This window comes from Panthera uncia, unplaced genomic scaffold (genome assembly GCF_023721935.1).
Source record: "Panthera uncia isolate 11264 unplaced genomic scaffold, Puncia_PCG_1.0 HiC_scaffold_357, whole genome shotgun sequence".
Lineage (NCBI taxonomy): Eukaryota > Metazoa > Chordata > Mammalia > Carnivora > Felidae > Panthera > Panthera uncia.
In genome coordinates this window covers 1806-22004 of record NW_026059492.1, presented here as the reverse complement: position 1 = coordinate 22004, position 20199 = coordinate 1806, and positions in this window count along the sequence as shown.

Below are 20199 nucleotides of genomic sequence, written 5' to 3'. Positions count from 1 at the left end.
TTTTATATCTGTGGATCTGTAGTGATTTTCTCTTTTCGTGCCTGATTGGTCGTGTCTTTTTTTTCTGTTTTTGTTTTGTTTTGTTTTGTTTTGTTTTTGGTTGATCCAACTAAAAACTTTTTAACTTCTTTGATCCCTTCAAAGAATCATTGTCTCGTGGCTTGTGTGATTTCTGATGAGACATCTGTGATAATTTTTGTATTTCCTCTAGCTTATATAAAGTGTGTTCCCTTTCCTCCCTGGCTTCTTTTAAGATTTTTCTTTATTGTTAGTTTTCAGCAAGTTGATTATGATGTGTGATGTGGGTTTCTTTGTGATAACTTGTTTGTGGGCCTATCGAGCTTCTTGAATCTTTGAATTTGTAATTTTTTATCAAATTTGGAAAATTTCTGGTCGGTGTTTCTTTAAATATTTTTCTGCTTTTTTTTTTTTTCTTCTCACCCCCTCAGCTTCTAGGACTTCTATCTACACGTATGTTAGCCCACCAGTCCTCTAACTGAGTTTCTGGATTTTGTTTTATGTTCCATTTTAGACAGTTCTCCCACTGTGTTTTCAAGTTTACTTTATCTTATTCTGTGCCATCTTCCATTAACCTCAGCTAGTAAATTTTTATTTCAAATATGGTAATTTTCAGTTCTGGATTCTCCATTTGGTTCTTTTTTATGTCTTTCCATTTCTCTTCTCAAATCCTTCATTATAGTTACAGTAGTTGCTTAAATGTCCCTGTCTACGGGTTGCATCATCTCTGTCACTTCAGGGTCTCTTTCTCTTTCTTTTTTTCTTTACTTTTTAATTTTGGAATGATTTTAAATATATAGAAAAGTTGCAAAAACAATAGAGTTTACATATACTTGTCATCCAGTTTCCTCTAATGTCAACACCTTATGTAAACATAGTATAATGATCAACCCCAGGAAATTTATAATAATGCAATAGTATTAACTGATTTACCACCTTATTTGAGTTTCACCTATTTTTACATTAACGTTTTTCTATTCCAGAATCTGTTGAAAAAAATTTTTAAGTTTATTAATTTTGAGAGAGAGACAGAGTGAGCAGGGGAGGGGCAGAGAGAGAGGGAGAAAGAGAATCCCCAGCAGGCTCTGTGCTTTCAGCATAGAGCCTGACGCGGGGCTTGAACTCATGAGCTGCAAGACCATGACCTGAGCCAAAACCAAGAGTCAGACGCTTAACCGACTGACACTCCACGGCTCCCTAGGCGCCCCTCTACTCCAGAATCCAATCCGCCATCACGCATTGCATTTAGTTGCCCTGTCTCCTCTGATTTTTCTAACATGCGAGTCTCTCGATCTTCCTTTGTCTTTCAATGACTTTGACAATTCTGAGAATACTGGTCAGTTATTTTGTAAAAATGCCCCTCAGGTGTTGAAACTATGCTAATATCCTGTTTTTCATGTGATCATGTCATAATACTAAGAACTGATGATCCTAATAACCACACACACTGTATAGCATTTACGTATTTCTGCTGTTCTGAGCACTTTACATATAATAACTCCTTGAATCCCCACGACAGCTACAGTCGTAGGGCAGGGTGACATAGGAGCCAGGATAGTGACGTCTAACTGAAAGAGTTTACTTAAATCTCTTGGTCCTTTGCTTCTGTTACTTAACGTTATTTATCTTTTTTGATTCATGTGCTGAGTTCAGGTAAGCTTCAAAAACTTCTGCAAACTATAAAACCACTTAGGTACTTACACAAGAGCCCCCGTTTTCACCAAACCATACATAATTCTGAAGCGGATCTCAGATTACCAGCGTTCTTTTCTTTTTTATGTCTGGTTTATCTTCCATTTAAATGTTCCCTGTACCCCGGCTCTCAGGCTCTCTCGTCTTTCGAGGCTTATACTTCTCTGGTCCTGCGTTCCCGAGGAGATTCTCCTCCATCCGCTTTAATGTGGATGTCAAGTGGATTGTGTTGTGTTAGTTCGGGTGTGTTGCTCGTGTGCTGTGCCCATGCCCAGGATCATGTTTCTCTCGTGAGGAGACTTAGCAAGACACGAAGGCAATTTGGAAGTGAGAAACTAAAAAGCATCCATTTACTTACCCAATGTACAGTGTTGCTTTTGTCATATGCGAACTTATGACACTAACAGGAAACAGATATCTGAATCTGTAAAAATGTAATAAAGTGAAAAGTGACCAACAACCACCGTGTTTCCAACTGAACTAAAAAGTTTTAAAAAGTGAGAATAATTGGTCTAAAAAGACCGGTTAATTTACAGTAGCTGGATTATACTGTCCCTGGAACCTGCCTTAACTCTGTGGGCCCGGGAGCAAATCACTAGCTTTGCTGGCCCACAGCCGTGTCTTCCCTGTGAAATGAGTCTCGATCAGTGAGTCCTTTTATGTCCTTCCCTGCAGTTGCTGCTGTGTGGGGAGCCTCAGCTCCTTTATACCCAGGAGAAAAACGCTTCAGAGTTAGTATCCATCCAGTACTTAGCATGCATCAGGCACTCCTCTGAGTTCTTTAAGTGGATTATCTTACCTGTTTGACTGGAAGAAAGTCTGAAGGAAACCTGCCAACATGCTCGTTCTGGCTCGTGCGGTGTGCCTGGTATAGACTTGTCTCTTTTCTTCATTTTCCTTAGATTACATTACCTTGCAGCGAAAAAAACCCGTGAAGAACACCGTTTGGGGGAAGTAATAACAAAGGCTCACCAAGTGCTCAGCAGATGTTAAGCACTTTTCACGTGGATTTATGTGATTGATCCTTCCAGAAACCGTAGGGCACAATTGGTATTATTTCCCCCATTTTACAGTTGGAAAAGCGAAGATCACCTTATGTGCCTGAGGTCACTCGGCTGATAAAGAGCTGAGCCAGAGGCTCACCTCAGGACCCTGACTCCCAGACCAAACTCCCTCTCTCCAGAGGAACGGACTTCCGTCACACTCTAGGAAGTCATGCCATCACTAGATTTGAAAGATAGTCTCCTCACATGGTTAGGACGGACTTCCTCCGTTATTAAAGGTGATGGAACTTGCTAGATGCCGTGTATCACATACGTCCTCCCACAAGCCCTCTCTCCAGGACTAATGCAAGCTTTGGAGAGCTCCAGAGTCAGCTGCATTGAAGAGTCAAACCTCTCTGTAGAAGACAAAGAGCTCCTGGTCCAGGAAGGGAGGTGTACTGGTATTTTCTTAGTGTCCTTAGAGGATGGCCACAGGCTTTGACTCGTCTGAATGATGGGAAGAAGCGATCAGGCTTATACACCTTTCATACACTGGTGTTTATACACTGCTCAGGCTCATTAGACTGACAGAGCGGTTTCCTGCCTTGTGTTTGAATAGCCCTTTATGGTTTCCGCAGCCACCACTTATCAGTAGCTGCACTGATCCTTACAACAACCCTCTGACGTAGACCAGAAAGGGAGGGTGTCCCTGTTCCATGTCGGTCACGGTGGGTGGCACAGACTGAAAGTGGCTGAGCCCACCGCTGCCCTTTTACCCTCCGGCCCAGGCCTCTTTCCTTTCAGCCTACCTCAAAGGTACCTTATTCATACCGTTGTGTGTGTAGCTTTATGGCCGTTTCTCCTTCGCTAGTCTGTTTTAATCGTGAGTTTTATCTTAAGGAAGGGACACTCAGATTTCCTGGGCTTCATCTTCTTGCCGTATTCAAAACGGGTTCTGCATGTCTGTGCATCCTCAGCAGTGGTGAGCCAGAATTTAAGGAAAGCCTCTACTTAGCTGGTGCCTCTGCACGTCAGATCTTCAATTCAGCCTCAGCATTTTAGCCTTTACTGTACTTTGGTTAATAAATGTTATTTTGATGGCCTAACGTTAGTCAAGCCCGTGTGAGAGGGAGGAAAAGCACCATATGTGATTTATAGAGGAATCGACTTCTTCACACATGTTAAAAGAGGTGTTACCTTACACGTGTGTTTGAATCAGAAGATGTGTAAAGTTAAAGTTAGTCATGGTATTTGCTCTTTGAAAAGAGAAAAAAGCCAAGGGATAAGCGCAGATCCATTTATTCCTTTAAAAACATCTACCGAGCACCTGCTACACGCCAAATGTCCTGGGCGCTGGAAATGCTGTTGTCAACGTGGCCAACAAAAAACACCTGCCTTCAAGAAGTTTCTGGTCTGTGAGCAGAGAGGTGGGCATGTCGTGTGGTGCCAGGGCTATGGCAGAAGGGGAAGGGAGGGTGATAGTCCTGGGGAGGCAGGTGCTTAGGGAAGGTCATCCCCCATTATGGCACGGAAATCTGATTTCCATTAACTTAAAAAAAATCTTTGAGAACACAGCTCCAGAATAAATGATGTTTGAACTTGGACACGGAAAACAGCGGATCGTAATTACACATGTTCAGAGTCAAGTCTTCTTTAGGGACGACAACTTCCGCCAACAAGTCTGTAGGTACCTATTTTTTATACACTGGAGTCCACATAAGGCCTCCCACTGTCTCATAAAAGGATCTGCGTTTAACAAAAAAGAAAGGAAAAGGCAAAGAGTAGAAAGGATTTAAGAATCATTCATCGTAGAACCTTGTTTTCATAGGTTTCTTATATTTTTTTTTGCTAAAATGATGGTGTCCATTCCATAAATTCGGGTGAACTGAAGATCTCGTCTTTCACTCCATTTGAACAGTGGAAAGAAAATATGCTTCCTCCCCACCCCTGCTCCTGGAGGAGACTAATACTAGCTCCAGAAGGAGCTTGGGGATGGAGGCTGGCCACGACGGGAGCCCTGGCCCTTACCTGAGGTCTTCCCTCAGAAGCAGAAGTTTAACCGCTGCTGTTTCTCAGAACTAGAACAGCCCGCCTCGCTTTTCTGTTCTAGAAGGTGCAGATAGTGCTGGGGGTGTCAGGTGACTGCTTCTCCTCGGCGGAATACAACATATGTTTTCCTTTTCTCTCTAGGTGGCAGCACAAAGACAGAGAAGGGACAAGTGACAGCCGTTCCACTCAAAGCTTGGCTGCTTCTTCTAGAACTTCAGATACTCTCAAAGGGCTAAGACTGTTTCTTCTGCGCCTCCTGGAAATTCTCCAAATGCCAAAAGGTGTATTTTAAAGAACTACCCACTGATGATTCATTTCTTCTTTGACTGCTACCACCCGTCCATTGGTTAATGGCATGCCACCCTGGAGGCAATTCCGTCCCTGGAACTTGAGAGCAGCCTCTGGGTGTGAATCCGCCTGGGGTCTGAGGAGCTCCAGCCACACCGCCCCTCTGCCCGCAGCCTGTCTTCTCTTCCACAGCCTCGTGCTTCTGATTTCAAAGCACTGGGAGGAGAAGGCTCTTTGTGAGATTGGGGTCCTTTCGAAAACCTGACCATGCTGGCCTAGAAGTAATGCCTCCCTGGGGCCAGGTGAATGTGTTTTAGGGTTGTGTGTGCCGACCATAAGTACTTGATTTCCACGCACTAAAAGCTCTGTTGAACCAAGTTTCTACCCTTACTTAAAAAAGAAAGAAGGGGAGGGGAGGGGAGGGAAAGCCTGACTTTTCTTTACTCTTTATTAATTTGTCAGCTTCTTCTAATTCAACGTGGTAGCTGAACATGGGTATCTTACGACCTGCTGGAGTTATAAACATTGACATTTTTAAAAGAAGCCTAGTATGTGTGTTATTACTATTTTTAAAAGTAAGGACCTAAGACATGGGGGAAAGTGGCAAGTACCTGCCAGAAAATTTCATGGGGAAATCGATGCACAGTGAGTATGTTGTAGGGGGCAGTGGAGGGATTTGTGCAAAGACATCCAGGGATTTGAGCGGGCTCGTCCACCGGACACACAAGGGGAGCAGAGTAGAAGCCACTCGGTGATCTTCCTGCATTCAGACAGGACCCCGAACCTCTTCTTCTTGAAATAGCTTTGTTTCTGATTCTCTAACTCCAGCAGGTAAGTAGAACCTGGTTCTGGAAAGTACTTTGTAATTTTTTTACACATCTCCTTCCACACAGAGAAATTTGCATTAGCCTTGAAGGACTTTTAATATTCCCGTGCTCTGTAGTTGGTACGTGAACCGTCCTCTTCAGAAACCCAACTCTAGAGAGTCAGCTGTGGAACGAGGGTGTACTACAGGCTTCCAAGAGGGAGCACTTGGCAGAAATCACCTGTTTGGAATCCAGGCCATTTGGGTAAGAACCAAGAGCCTGACACCTAGTTCAACATACGGTTGTAGAATTAAAACCTGGCCTTTGCCGTCCTCTCCTTGCATAATCTCAAGCACTGTCCTTGGAGGCCAGTGTATATTTTGGCCCAGAGCAACTGCCAGCCCTGGAGTTTTATTGCAAAGTGTGCTATGTATCCGGGAGCAACTCGGTTAGCCTCTCAGGACCTCGTACCAGGGCAGGAGAGCCAGAGGATGTGACAGCTGCCCCTTCTCTCTTTCTCCTCCAGAAAGACACTGCTGGGAAACCTTGGGTGGGCACCAGGCTCCCACATGGACGAGGCTTCCCCAGCTTGAGAAAGTCTTGTTGGAACAGTTCTGAGTCTTCCACTGGATCCACTTATCAATTGTGTCCTTGCTCCTCTGCTTTCTTTTCTCCTCTTCTCCTCTCCCTCGCCCTCTCTGTCTCTCGCTACACACACACCCACACACACACACACACGTACACATACAAATACATACACACACAAATATACACACACACATATGTACACATACAAATACACACACACACACACACACACACTACCTCAAATATAACCCACTCCTTGGTGGCCAAAGTCATGAACACGGGTGACACCTAACTTGTCACCGGAAGCCCCACTCTCTTACCTGTGTCCCGACCTCATATTTCATTGACCTCGGAACTGTGAAGAACTACCATCACTTTAAATTCAACACACCTAAAATTCTAAACATTCGTCACCTTTTTAATCTTTACGCAGCAATTCATGAGACATTTCCAAAAAGTTTAAAAGACAAGAGAAGGTGAAAACAATCCCCACCCTCACCACTGCTCAGGCTCCTCTAGGTGACTGTTTCATTGGCCGTGAACCAGCTCCTTTTCTTAGCTGTTCAATTTCCAATATCGAGTTTCTAGCCTTTTCCAGCTGGCAACCCCACACTCACTTTTCATGCAGTCTCTTTCATTGTTTCATCTACGTGGTTTTCATGTCATATACTCATCAATGCCGTATATATTGTATGTTACTATGTTGTCTTATTGGTTCCTTCTTCAGAAATAGTTCACAGGAAAACTAAAACTAAAGTAGATCAATGGCACTAAAACCCCAGCACTTTCAAAAAAAAAAAAAAGCCCATTCCTCCACACGCCCGCTGCCCCCAGGTTTAAGGCTGTTGCCCACCTGGATTGTCGGCAGTCTTGAGGGTAGAGACCATGTGGCCTGTGTCTCTAGTCCCCACAGAGCTGAGTGTGTCTCACGTGTTCCCCGCTCAGTACAGGAGTCGCCGATGCACAAATACAAGGAGATCCTCCTTCTTCGTCAAATTGTCAAGGACTTTTAAAAAACAGTCCCGTGTAGAGCCAGAGAGGGTGCTGGAAGTGAACCCTGCTGGGAAGAATATAAAAAAGGACAACTTCGGGAGGCCGAGTGGGAAAATAATATCAAAGGCCTTCAAATGCTGCATTCCCTTTGCCTCAGCTGTGCCCACCGTGAGCCACAGAAGAAATAATCACGAATGGGTACAAAGATTCAGCCACACTGTGTGACCCCCTCACTGGAGAGAGAGAGAGAGAGAGAGAGAGAGAAAGCATGAGAAGCCTGCACAGGATTTCTCCCGACCACCTGTGTCTTTGTCCCTTATGATCTGGCTGTATTCCCTTCATATGCCGCTGTAATGAATCTTAGCTGGGAATACGGCTATTTGCCAACTCCCGTGAGTCCTTATAGCAGACCTCCAAACACGGGAGTGGTCTTGAGGACTCTCCCAGCACCATTGTGTCCCCAGAAACTTGCACAGTATTTGACATTTATTAAGTGCTTTATTATCTATTTTTTAAATGAAAGTGAACATGACTTCAGAGGGCTGGGGCTTAATCTATCCTGTGGAAACTCTCAAAAGAACTAAGAAATATTGTAATTTATTAACTATATCCCCATGACCCAAATAAAGAATGCACAAACCTCCCAAAAAAGTGGAATAAGAAATGATTCCGGAAATTTAATACAGTCAAAGCCAGTCAGAATGTTTTCTCAAGACAATGAATTTTCTGTGTCTAAAGTCGGGGGAGGCACGGGGAGCAATGGGCTAGAACCTTCACTCTGGCCCAGATGCGTCTTCCCTGGCTTTCCTGTCTCCCTGCTGCCCCACCACCCATTGGCTATCACATAGAGTGACACACAGCGTGGGGAGCAGTGAGTGCGTCCCAACTTCGACTGCGCATTGGGAATCATCTGGAAGTTTTAAAACACAATGACGCTGGGGCCTCTGCTCTAGGAATTCTGATAGAATTGGTCTGAAGTGTAGTCCGGGCACCAGGATTTCAACGTGCAGCCCCTCCCGACACCCGCACTGCCCTTCTCCCCCCGCCCCCCAGGCCATGTTTTTTTGACAATCATATTTCACAAGGCCCAGGCTTCCAGTCAAGGCCAATTTATCCTTATTTTTGAAAGACTTCTTAAAACTTCTGTTTTCTGGCGTCTTCGCTCACAACCAATAGGCAGGCACACTGATAAGAGGAAGACACAACACCTCGTAATCTCAGCAGGGCAAGAAGAGGGCAACAGTTAGGACACGCAGTTGGAAGAACTCAAAACCATAAAAATCAGGACGATTTCAGAGTGGGTCACTCCTAAGAACATCCCTGTGGGGCTGAACATCCTTCGTGGGAACGTTGTGTTCAACAGTGAGCGGTCTACACCACCACTTAGTGCCATGCCCATCATACTACCTCACTTTACGTATAAGCTGAGGCCAATTAATTTTAATATTGGTTGTATTTGGCAAGAGCTCAATATCAGTAATAAGGATGCGTATGTTACATACTGTCTTGGGGAAGCTCTCTCCTCCAGTAAATGTAAACCCATGCATTTGCTATTTTTAAACTTTTCTCTAGGGAAGACCGCAGACTACGAGGCGCAGCAGCTGTTGATTGGCAAAGCTGTGAGCTCTCCTTGCAGGACCCAGCATGGCTGCTCAGGGAATCCGGGAGCAACGTGTAGTAAATTGGGTGAGGTCAGGTTATCCAGCTCTTGAAAGCCAGGCAGAGGAGTTTGGCTTGGAAATGGATGGAAATGTAGGTTCTCAAACAGAACAGAAGAGCCACAAAAAGAGATACGGACTGTGGGATACAGACTGGAAGGTTCCATGGCGAAGGTGCACCTGAGCTGGGATGATTGGGATCTAGGCAGGTGCGGCCTGAGGCGAGGCCCCAGGGAGAGTGAACTGTCCGTGCGCGCGCAGAGACTGCGTGTGCCCCAGCCCTTCCTTAAGATTGAGAAGCAGATGAGAACTCAGGAGGAAACAGTCTCAGCACCTCAGGGTTTGGAGAACCTCTTTGGGATCTGATTTCACTTTTCTCTGCCTGGTGCCATGGCCTAAAGGTGGCAGCGATAATTCCAAGTTGAGTAGTGGTTCGAACCCGTGCTCCAAGGAGACACCACAAAGGCTAACAGGTCTGTGAGGAGACCTGTCCAGGGGCCCTGGAGTCGGGCAGGCCCAGGCAGGGCCCCAGGAGACCCCATCTACCCAGGTGCGGAGGAGGAGTCTGCTTTCAAACCCCTCAAGTCAGCTCTCCGTTGTTAAGCCCAGAGGTAAGTAATCACTAAATAGGCACTCATCATTTTACTGCTCATTTATCTTCCCAGGCAATGTTTTTCAACACAAGTGTTTATATTTCCAAAGAATAAAGACTTGTAAAAAGGGTAGTGGAGGTTATGGCTGCAGGAAACTGGCTCCCAGTTTCCTCTGCTGACAGGTTTATAAGGCCAAGGAAGTTCATAAGGTAAAAAGAATTTCTAAGCAAATGTATTTTGAGGAAATGAATTTTTCGCCTTTTTATTCTTGTAATAAACATGAAGGTTATTTGCATTGATTTCATTAGTGAACAATCAAAAACGGTCAAAATGAGGTATGTAATAGTTTTTAAATGTGAACCAAAGTACCGATGGGTTTTTTGTTTGCTTTGTCTTGTTTTAAGAGATGAGCTCCGTGAAAGGTGCCTTGGGTCTTCTAATATATGTAGTTTGTCTCGTTTAAAAATGGCTGATTTGGCTTAAAATTAATTAAAGTTTTAGTAAATGAATACCGTGTTGTTTAGAATATAGTTTCCAGAGCATTAGCCTGAACAGGCATAATGTAGTTACCTTAACACAGCCTAGATGTGGCCATTGGAGGATTAATAGCAGAGTGGGTCCAATTAGCTTGGTTGCATCCATGATTATATCAATATGATGTGTATTAAAACATCTGGTCTTTTAAATAATTACCATGGAGACGGGACGGAAGGCAGGGAAGCAGAAGGCCTTAGTGACTGGGAATGTTACCACGGCCCATGCATTTCAGGCAGGACAGGCCTGCACACCAAAGAGAATTGCTCTAGAAAGAGCACTGAGCTCCAAAACCAAGAAGGTCAGGATTTCTGTCTTGGTTCTGTCATCTTGAATAAGTTATCCAACCTCTTAGAACCTCATTTTCCATACTCTAAAATGGAGCCGATAATAATACCTGCCCCCGTGAACATTAACGTATGTTAAGTTCCTAGCACAGAGCCAGGCAGATGGTAACTTCCCTGTACAACTTAATTCTCCTCTACTTCAGGGCCCCAAACTTCTCCCCCATCCAAGTTTCCTCATGCCCGAGTTTCACCGCTAGTCATTAATTTCTCGGAGTGAAGCCTTGGGTTGTCCACTCTGTCTTAAGGCTTTAGAGATCCTTTCCCTTCATTGGAGAAATGAGGTCCAGAGAGATAACTTGCCCAAATGATAAGCTAAGGAAATGTCCTGAATACTTTAAACCCATCTTGAGACTTCAAAACATCACATGCTCTGGAAAGTGAATCCCGTATTGTTTGTCCTTAAAAGATTTTCGAAATTAGCTGCTTTAATCCTTCAGACTGTTGGCATTGAATCTGAAATATGAATGTCCATGAACTTTTCTTATAGGAGTGTAAAGATGAAAGGTCTATCTGTCTCTCTCCCTTCTCTGAAGTTGTGGAACGCAAAAGTAAAATAAGAAATGAAAATAAAATACCCATTTTCAGCAAAAGGAGGAGGGAGTTAAGACTAAGAACAGCAAAATAGAGGGAAGGCCTGCAAATGCTGGAGAGCAGGGAAGGGGAGAGAAGAGCACGTGGCTTCAAATACCAGGATGAATCAGTAAAATACATTTGTTAAAAGGGCACAATGAGGTGAGGAACAGAATCTGGGGCTCGTGTTTTCCTACAGAGGTAACAATGTACAAATAAGGCTGGCAAGAACTTTCTGGACCCAATTTGGTTGTGATAAGTAGAAATGATGGGGTTAACACACACACACACACACACACACACTTGCAGGGAAAGCCCTATCTGCCAGCAGCAGGAAAGAGAGGAGCTTTTTGAAAACCCTACTGCTGCCTGTCTTTATTGGCTGGGGAGACTAGATCTAAAACTCATGCACAGGGGCACTTGGGTGGCTCCGTCGGTTAAGTGTCCGACTTCGGCTCAGGTCATGATCTCACAGTTCATAGGTTCGAGCCCCGTGTCGGGCTCTGTGCTGACAGCTCAGAGCCTGGAACCTGTTTCCAATGCTGTGTCTCCCTCTCTCTGCCCCTCCCCTTTTCACGCTCTGTCTCTGTCTCAAGAATAAATAAACATTAAAAAAAAATTTAAAACTCATGCACAAACTCTTGATTCATAAAAAAAAAAAAAATCCTACTAGGCTTGGATGGGACCCTGCAAATATTTGGTACAAGAAAAACTCACTGGCTCCAAAAGTGAGACATCAAAAAGAACCCACCCAAATTATTCCAGAGACTCAAGACATAAAACAAGATCAGGAAAAGCAAATGGCAGATAAAATGTTGCCAAAGAGCAGATGAAAATAGTATAAAGTATTGTACTACAGATGTGAAATATTTAGTGATGAAGTCACCTCTACAAAGTTGGGGCACAACGCAGAGGCACAGCCCTCCGTTAGCAGTGACGGCAAGACAAGAGACCGAGAGTGAGCTGGCGACATCCAGGGTAGAAATGGAAGAAAAAAATGAACCATCAAAGAAAGAAGGATGAATTGGGAGAGAAAATGGATAATAATAAAACATAGCAAGGAGCTTAGAGGGTCAAAATGAGGAAAGCAAACAAAATGAAATGGATATGGGTGTAGAAAAGACGTATTAAGAAGGACACAAAAGTGAGCATAATATTGAATTTAAAAACCTGATAATAACTGTAATTTTTTTAAATGAAATAATTTTAAAATACCGATGCAAAAACACAAAGCAAAGTTCTACCGAGTAGACTCAAGCAACTCCTTAAGAGAATAGTATAGCATGAAAAAGTGGCATTTATTCCATGCAAAGATGGTTCAATTTCAGGAAGTCTACTTATATGAATTCACCATATAAATGATCAAAGAAAAGAACTATATATTTATCTCTTTAGGTGCTTTGAAGATATGTAGTAAAATTAAATTTCCATTCTTGATCTAAAAAATTCAGTGAAATAAGAATAGATGTGCACCTGCTAGGATAAGCCAACTTGAAAGTCAACATATGTTTAAAGGAGAAATACCGGGGCTCAGTCAGTTGAGCATTTCTTGATTTCAGCCCAGGTTATGATCCCAGGGTCTTAGGATTGAGCCCCACTTTGGGGTCCATGCTGAACATAGAGCCTGCTTGGGAATTCTCTCTCTCTCTCTCTCTCTCTCTCTCTCTCTCTCTTTCCCCCTCTGCCCCCTTCACACTCACGCTTTCTCTCTCTCTCTAAAAAATAAAGTGGAAATACCAATATCATCCCTACTAATGTCAAGAATAAGCTAAAAATGTTACAAACAGGAAAGAGAAATTAGACACAGAAAAATTGAAAAGATATAAAATTATCATTATTTGCAAATCATATATTTGTATTTTTGGATGTCCCAAGAGGATTATGTGAAAAAGATTCTGAAAATAAAACTTGAGTAAGGTGGCTTAATATAAAATCAATACATAACTTTCAAAAGCTTTCCTTCATTTATGCAGCCGATTAGGAGACGTAATGGAAGGCCTTTTTACACTTAGCATAACAACAAAAAAGCTAAAATAACCAAGAATAAGCCTAAGAGATGTTCCACATCTTTATGAAACAAAAACTTTAAACTGATCCTGAAAGACACAAAAGCAGTTTTAAACAAATGCAGGCATACCATATGCTTGGATAAAAGGAGTGACTATCTTCAAGATGGCAAATCTCCCTCAATGAAATCTCCCTGTGTTGTAATTCCAACCCATAGACTGCCAGATTATGTGTGTAACTTAACAAGTTGACTCTAAAGCTCACGTAAGAAAATAAGTTAAGAAGAACATTCAGGACAATCCTTTGAAATAAGAATAACAAGACACGGGCGCCTGGGTGGCTCAGTCGGTTGAACGTCTGTCTGACTTCGGCTCAGGTCACGATCTTCTGAGATCTCATGGGTTCGAGCCCTGTGTCGGGCTCTGTGCCGACAGCTCAGAGCCTGGAGCCTGCTTCGGATTCTGTGTCTCCCTCTCTCTCTGCCCCTCTCCTGTTTGCGCTCTGTCTCTCTCAAAAATAATAAACATTAAAAAAAAATTTTTTAATAAAAAAAGACCAAGACATACACTAGCCGTCTCACGTATTAAACTATAGTTCTATGTTGCAAAAATTAAGAGTGCAGTAGGAAATGAATAGATGATAAAGAATCAGAATAAACATACTACGGGTAGACCTAAATGCGTACTAAAACTTAGTATATGCTAAAGGTAAAATTTCAAATCAGTAGCAAAAATATGGATCTATTTCATACATGATTTTAAGACAAGTAGCAATTTAGAAAAAACAAAGTTAGATGTGTGCATCAGGATGAATTCTAAATGGATCAAAGGTTAAGTGATAAAAGATCAAAGAAATGAAAGAAATACGGGAGACTTAAAAATAGAATTCTTCCTGGCAAAAATCAATATAAGCAAAGTCCAAATACAAAATAAATGGGAAAAACTATTTGTATCTCATTTCACAAAGACCCAAGTTTCTAGAAACTGAGAAGCAAAAGAACAAGCCAATAGAAAAATGCACAAGGAATTGGCACGTTAAATGAATGGAAATTCACCAAATTGCAAATGCATCTGTCCTTTGACTCACTATCCGGTTCTGAGAATTTATAAACCTGCGACTGTGCAAAACATATATAGGTAAGATTATTCATGACCTCATAGGTTGACACAACAGAAGATTGGAAACAACCCTAATGTGTGTTTATAAGGGGCTAACTAAATAAATTATGCGTATCTGCACAATGTGTTCCGGTTATCAGTTGCTATAGCCAAATGACCCCAAAATACAATAGAACAAAAACACATTATCATCTCTCAGTGTTCTGTGGGTTGACCGGACTCAGCTGGGTGGGTCTCACTTCGGAATTCTCGTGAGGTTGCAGTCAGATGTTGGCTGGGCTGAAATCATCTGAAGCCTCCACGGTCTTCATTGCCATGTCCGGTGCACAGGCCAACATGGCTAAAATAGCTGGGACTGGCTGAGATCTCTCTGCACACGGTCTCTCCACATGGCCGGCTTGGCTGCCACACAGCATGATGGCCGCAGGGTAGTCAGATTTCTCCCCAAGCGTCTTTCCCCCCCAGGGGAGTGTCCCAAGAGGCAGGAGGGGGAAGCAGCCAACCTCTTCGCTCCTGACCTACATGCACGGCCTCACTCGCACTGTGTTCTGTTAACCGAGCAAATCACTACGACCGGCACGTCTTCGAGGGGAAGGAAGTAGAATCTACCTCTCGGTGGGAAGAGGAGCGAAGAATGTGGCTCTGTCTTCAGTGTGTCACCTCATGAAAACCTACACAGTTGCAAGAAGAAGAATGAGGATGTTCTCTAGATACTGACGTGAAAAAATGTCAGGTTCTAGTGTGAAGTGAAAAAAGTAAGTGTAGAACCATGTAGATAATATCTCTTGGGGAGGGTAGGTAGGTGTGGGGAATGAAAACACCTATGTGCGTGTGCCTGTAGTTTCATAAAGAAAATATTAGTGAGAAGTTAATTTCAAATGCTGATCTATAATGACAGCAGTGGGTGGATAGGTTCAGAGATCGGAAAAAGACATCGGAAAAAGTATGCCACTTTATGGTATTATTATTATTATTTTATGGTATTACTTATCTTGACTTTTGAAATAAACTGGAAAAAAAATACTTAAAGAAATCCGAAGATGCTCCACCTTGCTCCTTTCCTCAGGGTGCCAGAGCTATCTGGGGACCCGTGGAATGGACTCTGCTTTGACAATCCCATTGGTTTCCAAGAAATCTTCATCTCACCATTGCAATAATAAAGATCAACCCAGAAAACAGTCCATTTGGCCACATGTTTAGTTATGGCTAATGGCCCCTACTAGTAATATTGTCCCCAAATTCAGTGCCATATTTGTGCTGGCCCGGGGGTATGGAGAGGGGAGTTATTTTTTCTTCCCTGTCAATCCCAACCTGCCATTTAAAATGCAATGTTAGAGGTGCCTAGGTGGCTCATTTGGGTAAGCGTCTGACTCTTGATTTGGGCTCAGATCCTGATCTCACGGTTGGTGAGATCAAACCCTGCGTAGGCCCCCGTGCTGACAACACAGAGCCTGCTTGGGATTCTCTCTCTCCCTCTCTTTCTGTCCCTTCCCCACTTGTGCTCTTTCTAAATAAATAAATAAATAAATAAATAAATAAATCGACTTTGAAAATAAATCCATCCATGCATACATAACATGCAATTTTCAAATGTAGGAATCGTCAAAAGAGAAGTTCGCCAGTGGCATGCTGGTTCATGAGAGCGAATTCTTAAACATTCAGGAGTTTCCCAAGCCGTTTGCGAAACCACTGGTAGCTTAAAATCAACCACGGTGACTACTTCCAGCACATATAAACAAATCAGCTAGGGTCAGGCTGCAATGGGCGTATGAATGAAAAACACAGGGGAGTGTGGAAGAACAGGAACCGGAGGAATGCTCACTTACACCAGGGATCAGGCAATGTGGCAAATGGAAATTATATTTGGCTTCATCAGTGAGACTTGGGGTTTCCGCTTTTTCTATTTCTGTAAGAAACCGTACAGACATGGGCCGTTAAAGGATTTTTCTTAAATGGTTAACATTTATTGCACAGTTCCGTGCCCAAGACGCTATGTGCTTTGCAAGCATTATCCCACTAGCCATCCTAACAACTTTCTGACATAGGGACTGTGATGGTTGCCATGCTACAGATGACATGGAGAGCCCAAAGGTGGAAAGTGATTTGCATAAGCCAATGAGCCACAAAACCAGACTCCAAACCTGGGAGGCTTGGCTCCAGTGCCCATTCATTTAAGCAACGTGCTATAAGCCCTTTACATTATTCCTTGGAAAACTCAGAAACTCATGATGAAGAAAAAGAAAGTCAGCCATAATTCTAGCTTCTAAAGATGACTGCTATTAACATGTTGATCTAAATCAGTGGCTTTCAACTGTTCCTTCAATTCGATCCATCTGAGAACTGTGACTCACTTCTGTGAGTGACTGTGGCTCCCTTTGAAGAGATTTTCTCAAGGGTGTGAAGGGTGTAATCTGAAAAATCCCACATGTGTTTTTTTATATGGTCTGCTTGCTGTCTCGTTTTATTTCTTCTTCCAATAAACGGCACGGTTTTTCAAAGTTCACATTGTCCATAATCACGTATAAAGAAAGTTGATATGTTTTTACTAGAATGATTAATGGAAAGCTTTCCTGCACTGTTGCATTCCCACTGTACCCTCATTATACAGCAATCTGCTTTACTTTTCTTAAGATGCTAAGTACTGTGGTGATATGCACACAGTCACATACAGAGTTACGATACCTAGATGACCTGAGAGCCAGGTTCATATTCAAACACACACACACACACACACACACACACACACACACAATTTTTTGGAAGAGATGGGTCAAAATCAATTTTGATTTTGCCAATCATACTCACTTTGAAAAAACTCACAATCACAAGATGACCATAATATTTACAAACAAATGTGTTAGAGACAAGAAAAAAGCAAAACCAAAACATAAAACAACTTTTTTAGTCAGAGGTGGTTTTTTAAAAAAAACTTTCAAAATGGTAAATGGTTGAACCTGAAAAATTTTTAGAGATTTCTCTGTGAACTGATTTATTTTTTGTCAAATGTTTAATTAAAAATACTTTTGATATGGGGGTGCCTGGGTGGCTCAGTCGATTCAGCGTCCAACTTTGCCTCAGATTATGATCTCATGGCTTGTGAGTTCAAGCCTCGCATTGGGCTCTGTGCTAACAGCTCAGAGCCTGGAGCCTGCTTCGGATTCTGTGTCTCCCTCTCTCTCTACCCCTCCCCTGTTCAAGCTTTCTCTCTCTCTCTCTCTCAAAAATAAATAAACATTAAAAAATACTTTTGATAAGTAAAGAACATATAATGAAGATGTTAAAGTTCTTTGTGGAAAGATACTATAGGCTAACTAATCATGGACACTAGCCAGTGTCCAGCTGGTTAGCTATGGCATATATTTTGAGGCTCTTAACCTCTGTTTTAGCTCTTTTTGATTTAAAAGAAAATTAATGTTTATTTATTTATTTTGGGGGGGGTGGGCAGAGGGAGAGGGAGAGAGAGAATCCCAAGCAAGCTCTGTGCTACCAGTGCAGAGCCTGACATGGAGCTCGGTCTCATGAATCATGAGATCATGACCTGAGCCAATATTAAGAGTCAGATGCTTAACCAACAGCTACCCCAGTGCCCCAGCTTTTCTTGATTTTTAATTTAAAAAATTTTAATGTTTATTTATTTTCGAGAGACAGAGACAGAGAGACAGAGCGAGAGGCCAGGAGGGTCTGAGGGAGAGAGACACAGCATCTGAAGCAGGCTCCAGGCTCCAAGCTGTCCGCACAGAGTCCGACGTGGGGCTGGAACCCACGAGCCGTGAGATCCTGACCTGAGCCAAAGTCGGACGCTTAACTGACTGAGCCACCCAGGTGCCCCGATTTTTTAGATTTTTTAGTTCCTGATTTTTAATTAGTATTCCCATTTTCTTTGCTCCTATTTTTCCTCCCTTCGGTCCTTAGTGCTTGGTCTCTATGACACAAGTCCTTGCTGGGCTCATGGGTTCCTCAGGACGGCGGGCCCCACCCAAGGGATGAGGTTCCTGCTGCTTTGCTGAGCTCCTGAGTGGCCCATTCGCGAGTGATTTGTAACTTCAGTCTCTTGTGCTTGTCACTGGTGTTTTCAATCCTTTTTAATTGAGGTCTTTATGTAACAGAATACTTTAATGGTATTTTTTCACTTCTGCAATGCAAGCTTACCATTCTAATCTAATATCTTCAAACAAATGTGTTCAGCAGAAATGAGAAAAGTAAGACTAATTTTCCATAAGCAGAAATGTAATTTATTTCCTAGCCTACGACAAAGCTAACAGTGCAAAGAGTTGTCAGTCTCCTTAAATGTTCTTCCACCCTCGGACAGGGTAGAACAAGTCACGATCAGAGGGTGACGTGCGTGTGACTGGTGTTTACTGATCACTAGCACATTAGTAAACCTTTTGCCTCCCGCCCGCCGCCTCTGGTTTTGTTGGATTAATGTTTTCTCCCTGTCACGGTGCTTCGGGCACTTTCAAAGTGGCGTTTGCTGATCTGAGAACGCGTCAGCGATTCCTATGTAAAGCTGTTTTATTTCTTTCATCATATGCTTAGTTTAAAAATACGGTTTCTGGAAGATAAAACGTCTTCCCTTTTTTCTCAGTGTTATTTGGCATCCGCTTTCATGTTAATTTCCTGTTAATCCAAGGCAACCGAGTAACGGGGGATCTTCAGGGACTGCTCAAGTCCAAAGCGATGGGCCAAAGCCTGCTCCGAGTTGTTTCTTCCCCGACAGGAGAGAGCAATGAGCAGGATTGGGGGACACTTTACTTCTTGGTAATATAAATGAATTTGAACTCAGTTTTAGACACATCGAGCGATGAATCTTACGGCATGCTTCAGGCTCCAACTAACCGTTCGTTTAAACTGCTGGATATTCTATGGGGGGACAATTCAGTCTTAACTTTCATGTAGGTCTCTCCTATTTAGTTAACTCCAACTATATGTGTCTGACCTTGGGGGCTTTGTCGAGGGAGCAGGCGCGAGCATGCACCTTTCCCCCTACGTCTGTGGAAGCATCAGAGAGGCTGCGAGGGGCCTGAGCCAAGACCAGAGTTGGGGTGGGAGTCGGGGGCCAGAGCCGAAGCCCCGTTCTCGCACTCAGCTCTATGCCTCTTTCCCCAGCTGTAACGTCGGATGGTAACGGTACTCACCTCACACTCACAGGACCGGGGCACCCGGCTGGGGCTTGGTGCCTAACACGGACGCAACCCCTGGTGGCCGCGAGACTATTGCCACCACGGTTCCCAGCCAGCATGAGCACTCCATGTCTAACGCTGCATGTCGACAGGAAGCTGCTGGTCACGTAGACCTCAGGCTACAACCAGCCCCTCTTGTCTTTAGGCCGACTGGAGCCCCCCGCGAGAGGGAGGCAAAACAAGGGGAAACACTCTGAAGCCGTGCATTGGGAAACTGAGAAACATGCAGAGAAGGGCGTCTGCCCGTGTTTGAATGCACATTGTGGTCGGTTTTCTAATGCTGCCTTCACAGGGATGAGTTAAGCAGTTCGTTGACATATCATTATCACCTTTTGAAGTTAAACAGCCACAGGAGCTATGAACTCGCATCACGCGGCTCATTATTCCTCGATTTTTCTGCCCCCCCTGCAACATATTCTATTTATTTCACCATCTCCTGGGAGCGCTGGTCGCCTTTGTCCCCGTGACACAGCCAGTGGTGTAAAACTTCTGCATCTGTCAGATGTCTCCATGTGGAGCATAATTGCCTGATTTCCATTTGAAAGTACGGCCCTGACGTTACAAGTACATAGACCCACCAGTGATAACAATGATGCCCTGACACCTACAAGGGGGCGGGGAGTGCATAATGCTGTAACAAACGTGCGCACCAAACGCGGGCTCGCCTTCGGAGGGACCAGGTCTCAGTTTACAGCTGCAGACGAAGTGTTCCTCGGGAACAAAAAAATGAAAAAATAATAATAACAAAAAAAAAAAAAAAAAAAGACTAAAGAAA